Source organism: Cupressus sempervirens, chromosome 8 (assembly GCF_028749045.1).
Source record: "Cupressus sempervirens isolate cs-2001-9-10 chromosome 8, ASM2874904v1, whole genome shotgun sequence".
Classification (NCBI taxonomy): domain Eukaryota; kingdom Viridiplantae; phylum Streptophyta; class Pinopsida; order Cupressales; family Cupressaceae; genus Cupressus; species Cupressus sempervirens.
The window spans coordinates 850,028,211-850,050,458 of NC_143125.1; the positions used below are offsets into that span (position 1 = coordinate 850,028,211).

The 22,248-nt window shown below is 33.6% G+C and overlaps 1 protein-coding gene across 2 annotated transcripts in view; it reads left to right on the top strand.

The window, feature by feature from the left end:
- Positions 1-11,913: 11,913 nt before the first annotated feature.
- LOC149545085 (uncharacterized) overlaps positions 11,914-22,248 on the top strand; it is a 28,678-nt gene continuing 18,343 nt past the window's right edge. Inside the window, exon 1 of one of the 2 annotated variants that reach the window (XR_016355096.1) lies at positions 11,914-12,565. The gene's annotated coding sequence lies outside the window, so the exon portion shown is untranslated. The remainder of the gene's footprint in view (positions 12,566-22,248) is intronic. The other variant, XM_089795585.1, reaches the window with a different exon arrangement.

Sequence of the window (22,248 nt, forward strand, 5' to 3'; positions counted from 1 at the left end):
TCACTTAAACACATAGGTAAGTCACTCTACTTCTATAGCACTCTACTGCTTAATAATTCACAAGTCTCGTCTACTCTCTATCTCTTAAACACAGAAAACATCTTTCCTTTATACCATCCTCAATAATAAATCCTTGAGTCGACTTCCCATTTAATTATAATATATCAATTAAATGAATACATATTTACTTAATGTTGTTAGCTCACAGTTATAAACATACTTTTACACATGTGAATTTTGTACATGCACACTCTTTAACATCATTAATAGCCAGTATACTATCTCCAGTGTATTGTGCAACCTTTCATTACATTTGTGGTGAATTGTAGCAATCACACAATAGGAACTGCATTCCTAAAACTCTGTTTTCATGCGGTTCACTATAGATCAATAATATCTTCCATACACTGTCAATTCATATTCTATGCATTTACCATTGTAACGAAGACATACTGTAATATGCGCTGGAAATTGCACATTAATAGATATTAAAAAAATCATAATATTTTGCTCTGTCAGTCTTTACAAACTTATTACTATGTTGTCATCAATGACAAACACAATCATGAATACATTGTATCAATGTTTTGCAATACTCCCCCATAGCATCAGCATTCATGCTAACATTAACAGTTGAACAAAGAGGTTGATAGTCCTACCCAAAACATGTGTTTTGGACTCTAATCTTAACCTTTTTAATTTTAGAGGTTAAGGTTTGAGGTTGAGGATATGTGTTTGAGAAGTCTTTCTTAACTCTATTTGACCTGAGAGGTTAAGATTTTAGATCAAAACACACATTTTGTACTCCGAACCTTAACCTCTTAGAGATTAAAGGTTAATGTTGTGAATGAAAACATGTATTTTAACACCTTTCATTAACTTGCAATATCTTGAGACTTGGGTACAAATTTTGAAAATTCAAAGTGTTGAGCGGAGTTGGAGAAGAGTCAAAGACACAAAGATCATAAAATCATTCAAAAGAAAATAAATTGCAGTCTCTTTTACTATTTGAATTTGTTTGGGCTCGATAAGATAAAATTTGGCACAAATTAACTAGTATGGGGACCGACACACAAAATTATTATGTTATTAAAAAAATATTATTTACCAAAATCATATTTATTTATAATATTAATAAAATCCTATAATTGTAATATTAATTTATTTAGTTAATATATGTATAATAATTATATAAATAAAATAATGTTAGTATAATAAAACTTGAATGCTCAATTACTAACAAGATAAATAATTTTGACAATCACATACAATCTCATTTCCTGTAATCATATGTAATTTTTTAAATTTATTTTTATAGAATTTCAACACATACAATGCAAATCAAACGAGTTGAGACAAAATTTTGGTTGTATTTTGCACTTTATTATGCTCATTGAATTACCTTATCTTCAACTTACATACAAGGTCTTATTTTAATACTTCAGGAGAAAGGAAAGTTGCATGTGATTTGATATGTGCTTATTCCTAATACCATTCTTCATATATTATAGTGTAGTAGTGACATATATCATGCATAAATTTGGTACGTAGAATATGAATGGATATAAAAGAGAGGAGTGGAGAGAAGAAAATAGTTATAAAGAGAGGGATAAGGGTTAGATAGAGGTGGTAGAGTGATACATATGGAGATAGCGATATGAAGTGATATATATATATATATATATATATATATATATATATATATATATATATATATAGAGAGAGAGAGAGAGAGAGGGGGGGGGGTTATATATATAGAGATGTAAAGTTTTAAAAGTATAGGGGGTGTGTGATGGAAATGGCAGATGGATAAAGAGATATAGATGTTTCTAGACATGGAGGCAGGAGAAGAAGATAGAGAGAGATGAAGATAAAGTGTGAGGATTGAAGAAAAATATGTAAAGAGATAGAGATAGATTAAGAGGAAAAGATAGAAAGAGATGTAGGGAGATGTAAAAGGTGAGAGAGGGGAGATAAAAGAGATAGATATATTGATAAAGAAATAAGGAAGTATAGAAAGGATGAGAGGAAGAGGCATGCAAAGGAATATATGTGTGTGTGTGTGTGTGTGTGTGTGTGTGTGTGTGTGTGTGTGTGTGTGTGTGTGTGTTTGGTAGGGGCACCCAATTAATTTCATTTATCTGAAAAACTATAATTTCCTAAGGCTAAATATGTATTATTTTAAAAAAAATATTTTTTGTGTTCTAAATCCTTATTTTCTATTGGTTGAAAGGCATTTTGCTGGGGTAATGTTTCTTTAATTATAAATAATATAAGAAAAAAACTAGACAAATAAGGTCATAATAACTATAACAAATGTCATTGTTAGAAAGTATCCCATCGCTAGGTCAGAGTCATTCCGCAGAGTGTTTCTTTGTGGCAATTGGTGTTCTATAACTATGCCAGAATAACTTGTGGGACCAGTGCACTGTCTTATGTTTGATGTTTCCTTCTTATCTAGAGCCTCTCCTTCTCTATCAACTTTTACACCAAGAGATGTACAAACACAACAATGCCTATGTAGCAAAAAAGTTTGTATTGTTCTGTGATTTTGACCTTAACTAATAAATGTCAAAAATGTCATCTCAAATATAAATTTTTGTTGCACAATAGAGGTGTATTCACACTAAATAACGTTTAAATTATCCAATTGAAGTATATAATTCACAGACTTGAAATAATTCCTTGCTAATGTGCCACTGCCAAAATTTAACTTCAACAATTTATTTTTGGCTCAAAAGCATCTACTGCACAAAAATTATGGACTGATTGATTTTAGTATTCAAAGTTCAAAGACAGGAGCATGCAAGGATTGTTTCGTTGAATAATTTACTTTATCTATGCAGTATTTGCTAGTTTTGAAAAAATGGGATTATTTTAATTTTTATAATTTAGGTGAATAAATGCACAATTATAAATGCGTATATCATGAATTAATAATATTATTAATAGTTTATTTAAAATAAATATAAAGCTCATTTTAAAAGAAAAAATGTTAAATATTAATATATTGTATATTAATTTTTTGTATTTTAAATTATATTATATTTTATGTACATGAAATATATTATTAATATATCTTTTAATGAATAATTAAATTTACAACTTATGTTTTATTATTTATTATTTATCTATATTCTTTTAAATAATTAAAGATGTATATAATTTTTCAAATTTGTCAAAAAAAAATTAAATTCTATAATTTATTAAGCTGAGAGGCTTTCTACAGTGGCAACAATGTAAACATTTTCTATTTTGAAAAAAAATTGACATTCATTTATGTTGGTAAACATATTTGCAATTGTAACAATGGCCCAACAAAGTGTATGAGGCAAACCATTCACAACAGTTGGATAGGCCCTTGATATGCGGCCTTCCTCTACATTTAGAGGGGCAACTCCCTCATATGATATAATTTTTAATGATTTTCAAATAAAGAATCTAACATTTTAAAGATCGAGAGAAAGTCGTTAAGGACGAATGCACCACATGACTTCACAACTTTCTTGAGTCAACATAGAATGATAACAAAGGCAATCAAGAACCATGCTTGAAAATGACCATTATTACCATGATGATTCATGATTCATAAACAATCGCACAATACTGTGAAAATGCTCACTACAAAAGAATCAATAGTTTATACTGCAACAATCTTGATTTTAGAACAAGAAACCAAAGTGTGTCTCATTTTATTTTCTTGCACCAAGAACATAATAGAGATTTTCAACTTTAGAGACAAAAGCTTTACATACTTTCAAAATTTGTCTCCTGATCAAAATTTCAGCATAGTGTTCCCTTATTCTAAAGTCCAAAAAGTTCTCCATTACAAAGCTAAAAAGAGCCCTTATATAGACACAGAGGTTAATAACTACCTCTTCGTGGTCAATAACCACTTCCCAAATACGTGATTTGGGCGAGGTTAATTAACCTCTACAATATTAACCCAAAATGACAAAAGTCGTTGATTACATAGGTAGAAGATTAAAACCATTACATCACATGAAGGATAAGACTTTTTAGAGAACCTTGTTATGGCTTCAAAATCTGTGTGTGGATAGGAATGAAGGTACAATTCATTGCACATTTTCTCCATGACATCAAACTCCACTATCAAATGCCTTGAAGCTTTTCATTTGATCATGGAACACTGATGACCATATGTTTGGAAGGGTTGGCTTTCAAATGTTCTCCATCCATGTGAAATACGTGGATGATTCTAGGAAGACATCTTTGATTTTCCAAAATAATGAGCTTCAACTTCATCTCTGTTGCAAATATTCAAGAGGCACTTCACCAAACAGTTTGACTGCATGGCCTTGAGCTCAATCAAATGCATTGTGTGAATGAACTCGCAACCTACCAAGATATTGAGGTGATGGTTTGGTATTGATCTTTGACTGTGTAAAAGGGAATGTAATGCCCCTCTTCAAACTTTTTGGTGATCATTTCATAAGACTCTCATCAAATACCACTTCTTTAATCATGGTTTAGCACAAAACTGTACATGTACCTCTCTGGAGTCAATTGATATTGCTGCCTATGTGCACTCATATCTCCATGTTCATATTTGTAAGCACATCCATGCTTTTCTTTAAGGTGATATCACCAAATGATATTAAAACAAAAATGTATAGTTTTAATTCCCACTTGACTTGCTAGTTAGAGGGTGAAGAGAAGATAGTGAAAAAAATTACTATAGTTTTCAATTTCTTCACCTTGACTATATTGATCTCCTCTACTTGCACGTTGGAATACTTGGGTGGATGATGAGCTTGTCTATGATGATTGGGACCATCAATTTTGTAGTTTGAATCTAGAATATTATGTCAAATGTTTATTGTGTATCATCTCTACTATACCAATGTTCAAAAAAAAAGTTTCAAATGCACTCAGGAACTAAGCATAGTGCAGATATGAGTGGTCAATTAACAAAGACCATTCAATGTACTACGACTAGGAAGATGAAGGATGGCTAGTCTGACAATTCATGCGCTTTTCCTATGATCTTGTGCTAATCCACTTGTCATTTTACCAAATATTTATCTTGCCCTATCTATAATCTTTGCGAATACCATTGATTCCCATTGGAAGCTGCAGGATGGAGATTGAAACATAATATCAAATAGTTATCATGTCTTATCACTTTTTTTTGTTGGATAAATACTATGGGCTACGAGAATGGAAGTGATGGGTAACACTTCTATCTTTCTTGAACATTCTGTCACACAATCCTTGTTAATAGCTTATGCTTCCACAGTTTCCATGTGTTGAAGCTTTGTTGGATTATCTCCAGTTGAATAGTTAGCAATAGCATTAGCCAGTGATTCATCCTTTCAATTCTCTTCTCTTACTAACTTGATTAGAGAGGTTAATTAACCACCTTCAAAATACATATTTTGGAGCTTAACCTTAACCTTTTGAGAGGTTAATGATGGGGGAGAATACGTAATTTTAGGGAGGTTAATTAAACACCTCCAAAATATTTAATTTGGAGCTTAACCTTAGCCTTTTGAGAGGTTAATGGTTAATGATGCAATTGAAAATATGTATTTTTGGTTCTTCCATTAACCTATAATAACTTTGACTCGGAAGCTACATTTTGAAAATTCAAAGTGTTGGGCGGAGCTGGGAACAAGCTAGATATATGGAAGGGTAAATTTTCTCAAAAAATTAGAGATGAAATGACCATTTTTATGCTTAAATCAAGGAATATTTCAAAAATAACCATAGCATCAATAAGGTAGGCATTGAGGCAATTTTGATATTCGGGCAATAGCTGGCTCTATCTGGGGACAAGGACTTTATAAGGATGAAGCTCGAATCCAAAAAAACTAGAACAATGCTTTATCCATTGGGTTGTAGAGTCACCTGAGGAACTACTTTGCAAAGGGGAAACCTGACACCAAAAACAAGACAACTGAAAGAAAGACTAGGCACAACCAAACAACACAACAAAAACTCCTATCTAGACTATGTACAAGGTAGGTTTCCCTACCTCTGGTGACTCAAGGTATAATCATGCAAATCCATTCATTGGTTGGGGAAAATAAATACCATAGCGTGCTAACATGTGGCAACTTTTAGGTTCTTGTGGACTCAAGTATGAGTTCACTCTTTGAATTCCAATTCTGAGATTCCTAGTATGCTTGACATCACTTGATAAAGGAATGTATCCAAATAACCATGTCTCATCAAAAAATCTTCGACTTCAGAATCAACTCTGCTTCATGTTGCATGTCATTCACAACTTCATTTTGAAAGATTTGAAGTATAAAGCTCTCAAGTTCTTGAATGCATTTATGATCTTTTTCTCTACTTGACAAGCCTTCTACTTGAAATTCTAGTGATTGGTCATCATGAATTCCTGAACTTACTTCTGATACTAGAAACTCTTTCTTTTCCACAGGAATGATTTTGTTTGTATTCTCTATGAAATTATTCCAGTATGAATGCACATTCTTGTCATATTGAATCTTCCCATGATGTATTTCTTCCTCTTCTCCCATTAGATTGCTCAAAGAAGAAACAATCATCTTTTCCATTTTGGAGCGCACATTTTCTAATGAGTCCATCTGATTAGGAGAATTGATCATCAGTTGATATTGATGTAAGGGAAATTCTTTTAAAAGAGCATCATCATCTATGCCTTCATCTTCACATTTTTCAATCATTAGATCACAACACATTTCTTCAACGCCATGTACTTCTCTAGTGCAAGATACCATCACAATGCTTTCTTCATTGTAGTCTCCACTTGTGAACTTGAATGCTTCAAATTCAGGTTTCATGCACGAGGAAGAGTGCAAACTTGATGTGTCATCTTCTCTTACTTGAAGCCTATCCTTGATTCCCATTTCCATCGTACTTGTCATTAAATATTCATCAATGTTTACACAAGCTTGGTTCATTGATTATTCTTGATGACCACCTTCACAAAATGGGAAAGCTTCATATTCCACTTGCATGTAACCTTGAAAGAGATTTCTTAACAACCCATCATCTTTCCCTTTAAAATGATCTTCTACTCTTATGATGATCATTCCACTTTCTGAAAACTCCTCAACATCCTCAAAAGTAAAGACTTCGATCTTAGGAGTTAACAGATATGTCTATAAGATTTCACTTGAGGTTATTTCTTCATTAGTGGTAATGGGAGAAGTTTGTGAAAAATATTTAAAAGATTTGACTTCAGCAATAGAGTACTCATCATTAATGATTAGGGGTGAATGAATAGGAAGGTCTTCTCTACAGAGGAAGTCATCATGTGAAGCATTGAGGCACCAAGTAGGAATAAAAGTAGTATTGAATTCACCTTGATCCATATTTCCCTCATGTTTAATCACATGTTGTGTAGTTCCTTGAGAAACATTTGATATTTCTTTTTCTTTCTCATTAGGATTGAGATGATTGAATAAGTTCCTCCTTGGTTTTGAAATTTTCACAGTGATGCCTTGATACATTAGTAGACCTTTCTTCTCCTATAGACTTCATTTTTCAACCTTCTCCTTGATTAGACATAGAATCTTTGTCTTCTTTCACGCATGAAGATTTAGATGAGTCCTTTCTAACATTTGGATCAAGAGATATTTTGTTATCAAGAAAATAATTCTTGCATGGGTCTTCTCTCTCTCAAGATCTTGTAGTGTTTGAAGTAAAGAAGGATGTACTTTTTCAAGATCCAGGCATGCATTGCCATAAAATCCTTTTAAAAATTCAGCCTGGTTAGGATCAATGGAAGCATGATTTTCATGAGCAATAGGTGCAGGAATTAGGGCACCCTTTTGACAACCATTGTCCATCTTTGATTCACATGAATCACTTTTCTGATCAAGTTCTTCCTTATGCTCGCATGTGGAACTTCTTTCTCAAAATGATTTTGGCTTGTGAGAGAAAAATTGATTAACTTTACCATCTTCTTCATCTATCTTTTGCAAAGTTTGGAGCAAGGATGGATGGATATTTTATGGGTCTAGTTTTCATCCACCATAGAAACTCTTCAAGAAGCTAGCTTGCTTAGGATCAATAAAAATCTGATTTTGTTCAGATAGAGGTGCATGAGAGATACTTTTATTATTCTTCATCGCTAATTTAGATGAAAGACCTTCTTTATCATTATATGTTGAACCTTTTTCTAAGAAGGATTCTTGATCATGAGAAAGAAATCCATAGTCTTTTCAATCATTTTTTTTGATCTTTTGAAAAATTTGCAGCAAGTAAGGATGAACCATTCTAGGATCCAACCTCTTGCTGCCATAGAAATTCTTCAAGAAATTTACTTGTAGAGGTTCATTGGGAATCTGTTTCTTGCAATATGAAGAATATTCCTCATCACTATCACTGTCACTTTCACTTTTCACTTTCCCTTTGTACCAAACCATGTTTTGAATTCTAACCTCAAATAGAGTAGCCAATAATTCAATCTTTTAAATAGAGTCGCCAACCTTCATTCAAGGGAAGGTACCTTCATCAGCTGAATTATTGATTATTATTTACTTGACCTTGGATGTGACCAAGATTTTGCCTGTTCCTTCTTGGAATAATGACAATTCTTTCAATGACTACAACATTTTGACCAATAGAAGCTCTTCACAAGATTTTCCCAAATTCTTCTTCTTCTTCTTCTACAAATCGATTCACTTGATGATATTGCTGAGAACTTTGTCTACACTTCCATGATAGAGCGTTCAAATCTGAAATAATATCTTCCTACGTGTCTTGGAAACCAAGATTCGACTGGAAAACTGGAAGCACATTCTCATGTGACAATACCATGTTGTTTCATTGCAAGTGACTATTTAATCTTTTTTGTTTCGGTCCCTAGTAGAGTCGCCAAAAATCTATTGGTAAACAGATTTGTCACTGTAATAATGGCCCAATGGAGTGTATGTGGCAAACCGTCCACAACAGTTGGATAGGCCCTTGATATGCATCCTTCCTCAGCGTTTAGAGGGGCAACTCCCTTCTATGATATAATTTTAAAAGATTTTCAAATAAAGAATCTAAAATTTTAAAGATCAAGAGAAAACTATTTAGGACGAATGCACCACATGACTTCACAACTTTCTTGAGTCAACATAGAATGATAACAAAGGCAATCGAGAACTACGCTTGAAAATGACCATTATTACCATGTTGATTCATGATTCGTAAACATTCACACAATACTGTGAAAACGTTCACTACAAAAGAATCAATAGTTTATACTGCAACAATCTTGATTTTATAACAGGAAACAAAAAGCGTATCTCATTTCATTTTCTTGCACCAAGAACATAATAGAGATTTTCAATTTCATAGAAAAAAGCTTTACATACTTTCCAAAATTTGTCTCCTGATCAAAATTTCAGCTTAGTGTTCCCTTATTCTAAAGTCCAAAAAGTTCTCCATTACAAAGCCAAAAAGAGCCCTTATATAGACACAGAGGTTAATAACTACCTCTTCGTGGTTAATAACTGCTTCCCAAATACATGATTTGGGTGAGGTTAATTAACCTCTACAATATTAACCCAAAATGAACAAAGTCGTTGATTACATAGGTAGAAGATTAAAACCATTGCATCACATGAAGGATAAGACTTTTTAGAGAACCTTGTTATGGCTTCAAAATCTATGTGCAGATAGGAATGAAGGTACAAGCCATTGCACATTTTCTCCAAGACATCAAACTCCATTATCAAATGCCTTGAAGCTTTTCATCTGATCATGGAACACTGATGACCATATGTGTTGGAAGGGTTCGCTTTCCAAATGTTCTCCATCCATGTGAAATACGTGGTTGATTCTAGGAAGACATTGTTGATTTTCCAAAATAATGAGCTTCAAGTTCATATCTGCCGCAAATATTCAAGAGGAACTTCGTCAAATAGTTTGAGTGCATGGCCTTGAGCTTAATCAAATGCATTGGGTGAATGAACTCACAACCTGCCAAGATATTGAGGTGATGGTTTGGTATTGATCTTTCACTACGTAAAAGGGAATGTAATGCCCCTCTTCAAACTTTTTGGTGATCATTTCATAAGACTCTCATCAAATACCACTTCTTTAATCATGGTTTAGCACAAAACTTTACATGTACCTCTCTGGAGTCAATTGATATTGCTGCCTATGTGCACTCATATCTCCATGTTCATCTTTGTAAGTACATCCATGCTTTGTTTTAAGGTGATATCACCAAATGATATTAAAACAAAAATGTACAATTTTAATTCCCACTTGACTTGCTGGTTAGAGGGTGAAGAGAAGATAGTGAAACATATTACTATAGTTTTCAATTTCTTCACCTTGACTATATTGATCTCCTCTACTTGCGCATTGGAATACTTGGGTGGATGATGAGCTTGTCTATGATGACCGAGACCATCAATTTTGTAGTTTGAATCTGGAGTTTTATGTCAAATGGTTATCGTGCATCATCTCTACTATACCAACGTTCAAAGAAAAGTTTCAAACGCACTCAGGAACCAAGCATAGTGTAGATATGAGTGGTCAACCAACAAAGACCATTCAATGTACTACTGTTGGGAAGATGAAGGATGGCTGGTCTGACAATCCACGTGCTTTTTCTATGATCTTGTGCTGATCCACTTGTCGTTTTACCAAATAGTTACCCTGCCTTGTCTATAATCTTTGCGAATACCATTGATTCCCATTGGAAGCCGCAAGCTGGAGATTGAAACATTATATCAAACAGTTATCGTGTCTTATCATTTTTTTTTTTTTGCTAGATTGGGCAACACTTCTATCTTTCTTGAACATTCTGTCACACAATCCTTGTTAATAGCTTATGCCTCTGCAGTTTCCATGTGTTGAAGCTTTGCTAGATTATCTCCAGTTGAATAGTTAGCAATAACATTAGCTAGTGATTCATCCTTTCAATTTTCTTCTTTTACTAACTTGATCAGAGAGGTTAATTAACCACCTTCAAAATAAGTAGTTTGGAGCTTAACCTTAACCTTTTGAGAGGTTAATGGTTAATGATGCGATCGAAAATATGTATTTTTGGTTCTTCCATTAACCTGCAATAACTTTGGACTCGGAAGGTGGATTTGAAAATTCGAAGTGCTGGGCGGAGCTGAGAACGAGCTAGATACATGGAAGGGTAAAAACTCTCAAAAACTCAGAGATGAAATGACCATTTTAATGCTTAAATCAAGACATATTTCAAAAATAACCATAGCATCAATAAGGTAGGCATTGAGACAATTTTGATATCTAGATAACAATTTACATGTCAGGAAAACAAAATAGAAATAGACTAAATATAATTAAAATATTACATTATTTATTCTATTGCTATGATTTTTTTAATTTAATTTTTTCAATAGAATATACTTTTTTTTATTGCTATGATTTTTATGGAATATGATTTTTTAAAAATTTGTACACGGTGAAATAAATCATTGTTTAAATTTGATTTAATGAATTTTTTTGTGTCATAAAACTTCTATGTATTAATTTCAGGGCATAGTATATATAAAAACAAATGCAATAGTTTATTCATGGAATTTTTGTGTTTATTTGAATACAATATTTATTAAATTTATATTATTTTTTTGAAATTAGATACCTCTCGACTTATTTTTAAAAAAATTGAATTAAATTTTTAAATATGCTAGTTAAGTTGTTGTCACAGTGATTTTATGTTGAAGATTTATTTGAGATTTTTCATTCTCATTTTCTTTACCTTTGTTGATATGTAAATTTTTTTTTGGAAGGTGCTTCTTATTTTCAAAATAATTGACTGACTTTCAAGATTAAGTCAAATTTATGCTAATAGTTACAATGTCTCATTTGCTCGGTAAATTTTCAGAGCAGAAAGCAGGGACTCTTGTTTAAATGATCTCCCATGCCTATAAATAAATTTTAAAAAATTTGAAACTCAAGCAACCTCCATTATTAGCTGCAGACCATATCCCTCGTATCCACTGCAAAGCTCGGGCAGCGAGCCGTTGAACTTCCGAGATGCATACCGAATTAATGAGAAGATGGTCTTTGAGGCGACACACGTCTCAAAATATATCTTATAAATACTCCGCAATCCGTGCTTGCCGTCCACCAGGAAATGTTGGACTGCTCACTGTTTTTTACGATGGGACTGCTGGAAAGGCTAAAAGGAGAAGGCTAATTTTTCAGGCTTGAAATGAACGGCTCAGATGTTCTCAGTCGTCTTAGATCCTAGTAGCAATCGTCCATTGCTCAACCTAGGTAGTTCATTTCAAATATGAAAACCATATTATAATTGCCGCCATGACTACGAGTTAAGTACCTCCAGATGGAGACATTGATGTTTCGAAAATCGCTCCAATTTGCCTTCTTTATTTCAATTTATCCTTAGGAAAATCCTAGGTCAAGTTCGTAAATTTGGAGTGTGGATTTTGGTCAGAAACAGAAAAAAAATCAGATGGGCTTGAGAGTTGTCGTAAGAGGGAGAAAGATACGGAGGTGCAATGGAAGAGGAAGAGGCAGGCGCAGAAAGAAACGGAGAACGAAAGGAAAATAAGAGGTGGATGTAGGAGCAGGCTGAATATATATCATTTATCACTTTATGTTGTGACGGCATAAGGTAATGGCCTTTTTCACTTATTGTTGTTGATAAGGACTGCTTGGTGGAATTAGAGTATTGAACTGCGGGAAATGCAAGGTTTCTGCATATTCTTCTTAGTAAGGCAACGATTTATCCTTTTGTTGATAATTTATTGCAACCGTTTTGAAATCTTGTTTCCTGAATAGTGTCGATCTTAGAGATACTCGAAGGGTTGAAATATCTGGGGCTTTATTTCGCCCACCGTCAGCTTTATCTAATTTGGCTCATACTCAATAAACGGATAACAGATGCTAGAACTGTAACCCTAAGATTGTACTATGGAAAATTTTGAAAGTTATTCAGTTTTGATGAAGTTTTTCTGGCTTTTTCTGTCATTTCTTTTGATAAACTATATTACGTCACTAAGTTAAGAGATAGAGATGAGCTATTTGTCTTCTACTTAAGATAGATGGTTGCCTTCATCTGCGGAGCACTTCTACTATCTTCTATAGTTCTTCGACCAAAAAAATCCTTCAGGTCTTGTCCCCACATTTTATAGCTCTTTATTCTTAATAAAATCCGTTAATTTTACATTTATCTGAATTAATCTCAAAATAGCTCGTCACACTTGCACTGGAATGGAACAATGAGAAGCCCACTTGAATTTGTGCGGGCTGAAATCCTTGTCTTCAACCAGATCTCGAATCTTGAAACCACAAGAAGTACAAGAGAACTTTTGACTAATGAGTTCTGATGCTTCACTTATGTGAGTATCACCTAGATCCATTGAGTACTAAGTATTCTATTTATTCTCATGAGAGATGGATTCGTGTTGATTCACTACTCATTAAATGAGGGTCAAAGAGTTTGACTCAAAAATTGCACAGTTAAATCCTGATTGCACCACCACAAATTGACTTGCTGTGAAAATTGTTTCCTAATGAGTAAGCTTAAATAGCTACTCTATAAAATTCTTATTAAGAATTCAAACACAAAGTAGCCTAAATGACATAGAAGTCATTTTGACATGATTACACACCTACATCCTTTAGGGCCCGTTTGGCTCGTGGATTAGCACTGGAATTAGAATACGAAATTTTCAAGATTCTCATATCCACTGTTTGGGTCTGCCGAATGGGAATGGGAATTAGAAAAAAGTGGGATCCGAGATCCTTATTTGACCCCCATAACAAGGATTCGGTCTTCCACCAAAATAGGTGGAATTGTTCAAATTCCCATTTTAATTCCATTTTTATAAAATTGAGCATTACAAATTATTGCAAAAACAATGTTTTGTCGTGTCCGCCCGATTGACTAATATTTGGTGCTCGTTTTGCAACACCACATTTTTGGCCTTGCTTGTTACCGCCTATGCACATCTCGCACATCTCCTCTGTTGGTTCACACCTTGCTCGTTCCTTCCTTGCTCGTTCTGGCCTCTGCTCGTTCGCTGTAGGTATGGACTTTTCAAAATCGTTTGTTTGTATGCGTCATTTTTTGGGTTGTATGGCAAACCCTACTCTGGATGCCCCCATTTATTCTGCACTCACGTGGGCCAACATTGCAAATCGAGTACCTTTATATGCAGTTGTTTGGATGGTAGTAATAATGGTGGTTGATTTATATGCAGGTGGATTCGACACTGCTCACGCTACGGCTAGGTAAATGTTGTTGCATAAAACTCTTTTCTTACTACTGGCTTTGTTTCTTACTATTTATTAGGGTTTTGTCGTTTTTTTACTGTACCATCCATGTCGTTTTGTTTGGTGGAAAAACCACAATGCCTAGACAAAATTTTCTTTTCAATCTAGTTTTTTGGTCAATGTTTCCCTAGATTTGCTTTCAAAAACGCTTTTGAATGAGTTTGAAAAGGTATGTTATTTTTTTGTGAGAGAAATTGACAGTCACGATGTCTGTTAATTATTTTGTGAAGTCATGATGTTTGTTAATTATTTTGTGAGAGAAATTTATAGTCATGGTCTTTGTTATGTTTTTTGGCGATAGAAATGCATATGGTTATGGTCCCACTGTAATATTTTTCAATGTTATGTAAATACTTCGCCTATTACATTGGGCATCCTTGCATTTGCCAGCAGTTTTAAAATCTTGAGAACAACTGACTGCCTCTAAACTGGTTTTTAGGATCTTTAGAGCATCTTCTAACTTTATGGTTAATAGTTTTTAAGAAAGTTGTGTTTGGATAGGTTTTCAAATCTTCAAAGATATTTCTCTAACGAACAATTTTTTACTGTTATAAAACACTTTAGTTTCTGATCTTTGAACCTGTGTTGTCTGATAGATGAATCTACCATTTTGCCTCACCACTTCTCGTTGGGGGATGTTTCTGGGCTTTTGGGACATCCACGTGTTTTGGATTGGGTTTGTGTCTTGCAGTTTGGCTCTAGATTTAGGCTTTAGGCTGCATTATGCTATGTAGTCCTATGTTCTTAGTAAGAATATTAATAAAGAATACCAATTAAGATGACAAAGTTCTCTCTAGTGGATTCACAAGTTTGAGCTTTCTCACTTTTAGAAATGAGTTCAAGTTGTAGTAGTTCATCGCTTGTAATAAATGTTACTAAAAAAAAACCTAGAATATATTAGATAAACTTGGCAATCGATTTGTATTTAGGATTTGGGTGTAGTGCACTGCAATAAATGAGGCTAGGTGCGCAAGGCTTGGGAGAATTTGATTGAAGATTTACCATTCAGCCATGGCATCTAAGTTGTGAAGGTCATCCCTTCAGGAGAGATGTTTAGCTTATAAACAAACAAGGTATCATACCTAAATGGCATGATTTTGTGCTTGAGATGTTGATTCTTTTCATTTCTTTTTTTGATGCTATTACCTGAACCATTGCTATATATTTAGACTAAACCAATTTTCACTTTTCTCTTCTCGGATAAATTGCTCAAGATCCTTCATCTCTTATTAAGTGTCTTTCAACAATCAAATCAATTGGATTATTTTGTGTAAATTTATACTTGGTTTACAGATACATGCTTTGGATCCGTGCACAAAATATTCAGTTGATGTATTAGAGGCAAATCAATTCCATTAATTCAAGACAAACAGTCGATCTGTTAAAACTCCATCAGTACAAGCTCTGAGCTTCTATGTTCTCCTCACATCGAATTCTCTATAAATTAGCTTAAAACCTCACCCTGACAGGAAAGGTTTATACCTTGTGTAGGGAAAAATATGTCTCCTATGACAATGGTGACATCAGGAGGAATCTCTTGAGAAAAAATCCTATTAGAAAGATACATCCAAGTTTAGATCATTAAAAATGGACAAACTTTAAATAGCAATGCACTTCTTTTTTATTTTTCAAATCACATCCTTTGATCAGAATAGACTGTAAAACCATTGATATGAAAATCTCTGCACAATCTAATATAAAAATATTGTATTATTCACTGTAAAAAATATAACACCATCAATATCCATAAATATGAATTTAACACCTTGCCTTGCTTTTTATTGTTTTTGTGATGGGGGTTTTACATACCATTGACATGTATGCTCCATGGCAATACTAGAGAGTTTGTGGTGTCTCTTGGAAGAAGATGAATGAGAAGACATGGGAGACTACAGGATATATGAATTATGGAAAAACTTAAAAGATGAAAAGATAATGCAAGACTTAAAATTGGTCAGCCAATTGAATTTGCTGATTAGGAGAAGAGAGGAAGAAGATTGAATGGACACTCATAATTCCTAATAAGATTGTAATGGCAAGGTTGATAGATAGGTAAAGGTGCAGAGCAAGAAGAAATTTATCAAATAGTGTTGAGGATTTTCAAAAAAGATAAAAGAAGATCACAAACATGGTTACAAATGAATAAAGTCAAAATGTGAAGCAAAAGATAGTGACAGAGAACATAATTTCCCTTTATGCTTATCTAAAAGAATGCATATGACAATTTCAGACCAAGACATGCTACATACAAAAGACATGTATTTCATATGGAAGAGGAAGTGTGCTTGAAATTCCTAAGGGCTTCTTAGGGTTAAGTGGAGCCATCTTCACCCAAATGTTCAAAACCATGAATGGTCATGATGAAAGAGGCCTAATATTTCTTCTAGGTGTCCTACCTTCTGCTGTATTACTGCTTGTAATGTTAAAAGTCTAACCCACCAAAGATATTATAAAGGAGAATGAAGTCAAGGATTTTACTAATTTCTGTATGTTGCTCTTTCCCTGGCAAGGTTTTTTATGCTTATGATTATGTTGTAGAACAAGGTGAGAGTTTCTTAGTTAGGATACCAAGTTGTTTATGTTCTAATCATGCTATTTCTGTTGTCAAATCATGTAGTTGTTTTTAAGACAGAGATTGATAGTACGAAACCATAAATCTTTTCTAATGGAGACTCAAGTTCCTTGCTCCAAATCATATGAATATGAGTGAACAACAAGCTGAGCTTGCAGACATGGTGAGCAGTAGAAAAGAAACCAAGAAAACTATGAAAAATCCAAATGTCGAAAATCCCACCTTGCCAAAACATTCAAGGGAGGCCAGAAAAGACTTCACCATCCTACGGGCATTTGCAAGCATGGATATGATAATACTATTCTTAGCAGAAAATTTTAGAATTTGAGAAACACTAACAGTAATTGAAAATATGGGTCAAATTGGAAGGTCATTAGGACACACCACTGTCAACATCAACACATTTGGTTTACTCATCAGCGTCTAGAATTATCTTAGTTTGGTGGCTTCTAGATTCTTGTTAGAATTCTTCTTCCTGAAATATAAGTTTCGTAGGCTTCATATGCTCACAATTGCACTACTCTAGGCTGTGATGGGCATATTTATATAGCTTTTTCTCTGCCAGGTTCTCTATATGTAGCATCTATACCTATGGGGTTTCTCTTTTGGAGCCCAATGACCTATCCTACTTTCTATTTATAATCTCTGAGCTCTTTGGTCTAAATTACTATTCTACATTTTATAATTTTGAAGGTGCTAACGAAGGTGGTTAGAGCTCTCAAGGACAAAGAAGTAGAAAAGAAATTACTATTGCAGGCAGCTCATGCACCCAATTCATCTCTTAACATATTAAGAATATGGGAGGGCAAAAGGATAGTCCATTGCATGGAGAAGTACCAAAGGATATCAAATTGAGAAGTATAGGATAGTAGAAGGACAACAAAAGAGCAAGAATATGACAGCGTGTTGACATGCACAAATGGCCGTCCCAAGGAAGGTAAAATAAGCTTTTGCAGGGGAAAAAGAAAAAGGAATACATTTATAGCCAGCTATTAAGGAAAGTCAAGGAGCATGGAGAAAAGGCAGTGAACATCCCTAAAAGAGGGGCAGCATATGGAGAAAAGGCCAAGAACATCCCCAAATGGGCCAACATTGACACCATGCATGAGGCATTTTTGTTAAGACAAAACCACGATGTTAATGTTATAATTCTGTCGGATAAATTATATTATATATATGAGAAATATAATATATGACATATATTATATATGGAATAATTAACTTATATTAAGAGTGATATATATATAGTTATATAACAATTATAATATATTGATGGTATATTACTTGTGTTATAACTATTACTAATGTAAGTCAATATGTTAAAGAGACATGTCTCTTCAAGAGACATGCCTCTTTATTTTACATATATATTCATTCATATAGTAACTTGGAAAACACATAAAATTTCACAAGTGCTATTACAAGTTACAGATCCTATTTCACTAACATGGTATCAGAGCAGATTCTTTCCTAACCTATGAGGTTTACAAATAACAGAAATAATTTTCTCCCCCATGGTTGATCGATAGAGCTTAAAACTTGTAGTTAAATACTTATCTGATTTTGGGTGGACTGTTATTGGTGTTTGACAACTGCGAATGGTCAATGTGAAATCTAAGCTCTATTGTGGCGTAAGAAGTATGGACTTCTATTAGGCAAGTAAGAAAAATTCTGTCATCTGGTTATAACATCATTAGAGGTTGTGATAGAGATTGAGAATGTTAGGTATATATATCAGAGCTCATGGGAAAATTATCATGTACATTCATCAGAGGTTGTGGCATATATTTTCCTCATTTATCGCAACATGTATCGTGCTCATATAGTAGCTTATTCTCTGGCTATACATATTATAAAGGAGGTGTCCAAGTAGGTAAACCAAAGATGAAATGAGTAATGTGCAGATTGAATGGAAAAATTTAGGGAATGAAGTGTCCAAGTCGGGCAACTGAAACGGGTAGTGATAATTGATTGGTACCCCACTCTATAAGCAAGGCACCATGCATTGTGGACATTAAAAAGGAGTACCATTTGTTTCATTCTCCATATATTCTGTAGCAAGAATTATTTTTTAGTCTCAAAGCAGCCATTGATGAGCTCGATCATAAGTTAATAATTGCAGTTCAATTCATTTGGACCTGATTTTAAGTAGAGGCTGAAGCCTAAATGACAGAAGGGTTTATGATGATAGACTGCTATATTTACAAGAAATGTAGTTCAGTTCCTAGAGATAACAGAGGTAGCTTCAATCCTGTAGAACTAATATTTCCAACAGAAAGAGGAATCTCAAAAGGTACCAGAAATTCAAATCTACTCTTAGGTCCTTCATCCCACTAGCCAGGAAGCTGACCTTCTATTTGCTAATGCCTCACATGAAGAATACATTTACCCATACACATCAAGCTTACTGAATACAAGACCACTATTTTGTATTGTATCTGTAATAAAGCAGATTTGAAGTACTGGATTAAAACTAAAATTTTCCAATCCCTAAAGCATGCCGCTAATGCATGCTACAGATTCAGCACCAGAAACATTTTAAGGATACACTTTGGTTATTTTAATCGATGCAACTTTACATAGAAGGTGACAAATTAGTAGAAGGGGACCCAGATGTGGATTCAGATTGAATCATCTATGAATTAGTCTAGGTTCTGATTTGTGACATTTGAAATCTAGGGAATCGACAAGGAAAAAGCCATGGTAATTTTAGGTCAAATGTGGCATTGCAAAGCTATTTCTATAGTGATTCGGAGTTGGCCGGCATGTGGATTGGAATGTATCAAATTGCTTGTAACCACCACCATCCCACGTGGATTTGAAAGCATCACAGTGAAGAAATGTGAGTTAGAAATAAAGGAAAGACTTCCATAGGTACAACAAAAGTAAAGTGGATCTGATTCATAGAAAGAAGAGCACGTTATTGCTGATAGGGATTAAACTCAAATCCTACACGATTCAAGTGCAAATAAAGACAGTGTCAGCAAGGACAAAGGCTTATCCGATGGGACTCCAAAATCTATGTTAAAACACTTACAGTAATTGGTTACAACATTCCATATATTTAGTTAGACAATTCATTTCTAGAGATTGGAATTTATTCAAACAGATTGATAGAGACTGCATAGGATTTAAATGCATCCAGTGGTAACATAACTTTCATCTCAGTGGTAATGTACATGACAAGGGACACAACTCTCATTCTTGTTAAATTAGTCTATGTTTGTTATTGGCGAACAATCTACAAAGAAACCCAATGGGTGGAGTAAGCTTGACCTTATCTCCTATACGGTGTGTTGGACCTTCATTGGAGCAGCTTAAGTGTGAATGTGATACAAAATTGTTTGATGATATAAAAGTGGGAATTTTACATTGTGGGGGAGAAATAATAAACAATATTTCATTCCCACTTGAACCATTCTTAGTGAGGAGCTAATTCAAAAGAGAAAACGTCTCTCAAACAATCTAAGAAGATATTTTTAGATATGGACCTTCATTTTAAGCAAACTCGTATCAAGAATGCATAGATATGTATTTATTATCCTTTAGTATTACACTCATCTACTCATTGTAGTCTCTCTCTTATTTTGTATTTCTATAATTACTATAAAGAGCTATTTGCCTTGACCTTTTCCTTTGTATTTGAGGATGTTCAGGAAAAGATGATTGGTACATTAGGCATGCTACCAAATATTGTGTAGACTCAATCTCATGATTGTAGCTCCAAAGAAGCTGTGATTTAGGATTCATGAATCATTTGATGATTAGGTTGGATAATGTGATTTTTTTGAAGCAAATATCCTTGATGATTGAAATTATAAGAGGGAGTTTGACAGTTCATTAGAAGCAGCCTTAGAGAAAGAGAGGGAGCAGAAAATAAAAATGCAAAAATCAAACTTTTGATGATACTAGTTCAGAAGGAGTAGACCTTGTTGATGGATTCAACAATAGTTAGAAACTATAATAGCTAAAGGATTATGATTCATGGGATAAAGTCTCATGTATGTAGGCTGGAAGGCATTATGCTATTAGGATACCCATTGAACTAGGGAAGCATGATATGACTTGCTTCCAAGAGGTTAGAAGCATAATAATAGATTCAGAGGAAGTCCAACACTTCATCGGAGAGAACCTTGTGCTAAGAGTTAAGAAAAGTTGATATCAAACTAAGAGGGAGAAACTTTACTCTCTAATATGTTTTATGGTGAATGTTGTGACAACACCACATGATAGTATTCATGGAGACTTCATGCGAACTTTTGATGTCATACATGTATGAGCCTGTCCCCTGTGTACATCATTAGGAAGTGACGACTTCTAAATGATTATCACTTGTATTAGGAGAAGTTCTTGTCAAGTGACGTCCTTACAATAACTTGTAGCATGATTCATTTTTTGCGAAATTGTTTCATGTAAAGGCTTTATCTTATAAATCAACAACTAGGCGGTTGATATCATTAATTTGATTATCTACAAGTTGCTTGTATAGATATATTTCAGTAATTGGTGTATATCTTGCCTTGATACTCTGATAGGCCATTACCACATTGAGTACTTGGTGGATATCATTTAATTGATATTCTGATAGGCCATTACTCAGAGTATTTGGTGAATATCATTTGATTGATATTCTGATAGGCCAATGCTCATGTTACCAAATATGATATCTAATAGTAGTTGGTGGATATCATATGTTGATAATCTGATAGGCCAATACTTACATGATATCATATTCTAGAAACCTTTTGATCAAAGATTTCCTATATGTATTATTTTTGAAATATTACCTATGTTGTAATATCTATGTGTTTTATCCTTCTTCATTAAGAGGGAGTGTTAATGTTATAATTGTCGGATAAATTATATTATATATATGAGAAATATAATATATGACATATATTATATATGGAATAATTAACTTATATATAGAGTGATATATATATATATATATATTGATGGTATATTACTTGTGTTATAACTATTACTAATGTAAGTTAATATGTTAAAGAGACATGTCTCTTCAAGAGACATGCCTCTTTATTTTACATATATATTCATTCATATAGTAACTTGGAAAACACATAAAATTTCACAAGTGATATTACAAGTTACAGAGCCTATTTCACTAAGACACGAGAAATGAAAATGGAGAAAATAAAAGCCATGAGAAATGAAAAGGAGGAATGAATATTGGAAGAATACATGTAAGATATTCTCAACGTGAATTAAGATAAGTGTTAGGCATCAACTGGGAATCCGTATAGCCTTCACAATAAGAAAATGTTAAGTATAACAATCATAAAGTTGTGACAGAGTTACTTTATCATAGCAAAGGAGGTGAGAGCTAGTAGGAAGCTTAATGGACAGTCCACAAATGTGATTTATACAAAAAAACATTGAAAGGAGCATGACAATATCTCAGATTGATTCTAAAAATGGTGGTGATA